The sequence below is a fragment of the Gossypium arboreum genome, chromosome 12, assembly GCF_025698485.1.
Source record: "Gossypium arboreum isolate Shixiya-1 chromosome 12, ASM2569848v2, whole genome shotgun sequence".
In the NCBI taxonomy this organism is placed as follows: Eukaryota; Viridiplantae; Streptophyta; class Magnoliopsida; order Malvales; family Malvaceae; genus Gossypium; species Gossypium arboreum.
Window position 1 is genome coordinate 104,082,260 of NC_069081.1, and position 2,823 is coordinate 104,085,082.

At 26.9% G+C, this 2,823-nt stretch overlaps 1 long non-coding RNA gene across 1 annotated transcript; it reads right to left on the reverse strand.

The window, feature by feature from the left end:
- Positions 1-845: 845 nt before the first annotated feature.
- On the reverse strand, positions 846-1,826 carry LOC108478222 (uncharacterized). The gene is made up of 2 exons (XR_001870282.2): positions 1,505-1,826; positions 846-1,165 (listed from the first exon to the last, which is right to left on the reverse strand). It is a non-coding gene; the product is annotated as an uncharacterized LOC108478222 (long non-coding RNA).
- Positions 1,827-2,823: the final 997 nt, after the last annotated feature.

Below are 2,823 nucleotides of genomic sequence, written 5' to 3' on the forward strand. Positions count from 1 at the left end.
TTAACAGTAAACAATCTTGAATTAATAAGCCAAACTCTAAATGTTTGCATTAGGCTTCATAAAAGCATTAATAACCTCCAAACATCGAAATGAAAAATAACTCTATCAAAATGCAATGGTTTTAGCTAAGACAAGCTTTTAGAATTGAAAAATTTTGAGCGATGAGATAGTTGAAAAAAATTTAAAAATAATACGTAGTTTTGATCAGACTTGAAATTGATTTAAATTAATTATTTACAATATGATTTAAGTTTATACTCAAATTTTTAACCAGCTCTACCTAACATATTAACACGTCTCTCAGCCAACGTGTGTGGAATTGACATAAGCATGGGTTATTGTACACATTATGGATAATAGAGCTAGAAATGATTTTAAAGTAAAACATCATTTTTTCCCCTCCAAGTAAGGTATTTATTATCTTCTTTATTTGGTTGGATTACTATTGAAATTTAGGTGTAATATATTATTTGGTATTTGAATTTCACAATTTTTAATGTGGTGTTTGTGTTATTTTTTTAATGCGGTACATGTATTTGACAAAAGTTGTATATTTTGATACCAAAAGGGATCAGTTTTAATAATTTAATGTTTAATTGAGTTTTAGGATTGATTTGATGAAAATTCATAATTAATAATAATATTAGCAATTAACTTTTATCAAATCCAAATTGTATTTAACAAGTACACACAATTAAATAAATTCACAATTAATATTAAATTTATTTTATTAAAAATATGAAAATTTAAATCTAATAATATTTGCAATTAATTTTATCAATTTAACCCTAAAACTTAAATTACATACTAAAAAGCTGGTACTGCTACATTAAAAAAGACTCAAATTTAGGTACCAAATGATATATTAAGTCTAAAATTTATTTCCAAAACCAGTTATGTAGTTCAATTAGTCTTTGTTTAATTTTATGAAGCATAGTATACAGGCCCAAATTCGCCCGGCCCAATTGATGAAATTGAACTCAATCTTAAAAATCACCCAAACCCAAACTAAACCTAGCCCAAAAGCCCATAACTTTAACTTTCAGCAAAAAAAAAAAAAAGAAACCCTAGCATAAGAGCTGCCGTTGCTCCTCCTCGGGCCCACCACCTGCGCTTCGTCCCGAGGCTTGACTCCTCTGCTCCATCCCATCACCTCCTTCAAAGCCTGCAAAGAGAGCAAAAAAGAAACGAAAGTAGCAGCCATAACAGAGGCAGAAACAATGATAGAATAGTAGCAAGGACAAGAGCATACAGAGAGCAGAACCTAGACATAAACAGTAAGGAGGAATAATATTGTATTGTTATTTTTCGGCTATAAAGCCACTGAAAAACGGATGTAAAAAAGATGGGGGGATTAAAAAAATATATGAAAATCAATCAAAAACGAAAATTTCAAAAGGTTATCTTTTGCTCTTAGTTTGGTTTCAATTTCTGTTTTCATCTTTTTTTTCTTTTTATTATTACATTCGAAAATCAAAAAGAAAAAGGGAGGGAATACCCTTACCGTTGATTTTTTTTTCCGGCCGCCATCGTTGTTGTGCGCACAACGGAGCAGCTGCAAGGATGGGCTAACTCTTTTGCTCTAGCAGAGAAAGATTGAAAACCTATTTTGCTTCTTTTTATTTTGGCGCAAGCTAGGCTTTGAAAACCTAGCAGAGGAAAAGAAGAAAAAATGGGGAGGTGGGCTCTGTAAATTTTTTAAAAAGAAAAAGGAAAGGGGTGAAGTAAAAAAATAAGCAAAATTTGTTTATAAAACAGAAGCAAACGGCATTTGGGAAGGAAGGGGCTGTGCATTTCCATTAAATGGGATATTTACCCCCTGGCCCTTCCGTGTTTCTTAGATTATTTAATTTAGTTCTTTATTTTTTTAAATTTGACCCCTTAACTTTATTTCCTATTCAATTCGGTCTTTTGGTTCGTCGAAGAGACTTGTGCGCTTAGTGGTGTGGGATATTTTCCCTATGAACCCCTGCCTGTTTAAGCGCGTTTCATGTGGGTTCTTGTTGGCTTTTTGTTATTGAGGATTAATACCCCATATTTTTATTTTGATATCAATTGAACCCTTGACCCCGTTTATTTTAAACTGTTTATATATTAATACATTGTTTTATTTATTATCTATTTTAGATTTTATATATTATTTAATTTAAATTATATCACATGGTATTTTAAAATTGGTTATATTATTTATTTATACATGTATATATATATTCCTCTTTTAAAAACTGTTTTATATTTGTTTCAAGTTTTTATATATACACTATTCATTTTAACGTATATGTATACATATTATCCTTTTATACATTCATCTTCAAATCTTTTTTAAATTTTTTTAAATATTATGTCTTAAACTTTGTATATATTACTTTAACTTGTCTTTTTTATTATATATTTTAGGTATATTACTTTATTTATTTATTTACTCATTTGTTGCATAATAATTATTTTAAATTAATTTATATCATTTACTTAGATTGCTTTTATAGCATCTATTTTAAACTTGTTTTTCTTTAAGTATTGTTTGTTTAGAATTGTTCTATTATTTATTTTATATTATTTGTATTATTATTATTATTATTATTATTATTATTATTATTATACTTATTTTTATTTTATGGTACTTTCTTTTTACCATTTACTATTATTATTTACATATTTTTATTGTATATATTTATTATTATTAATATGTTATTACTATTAGTATTTTCAATATTATTACATTTTATTGTTATATTTGTTATTATTATTTTATTACAACTATTATTTAGTATCATTATTATTATCGCTTTTACTATATTTTTATCTTTTAAACCTACTGTTTAT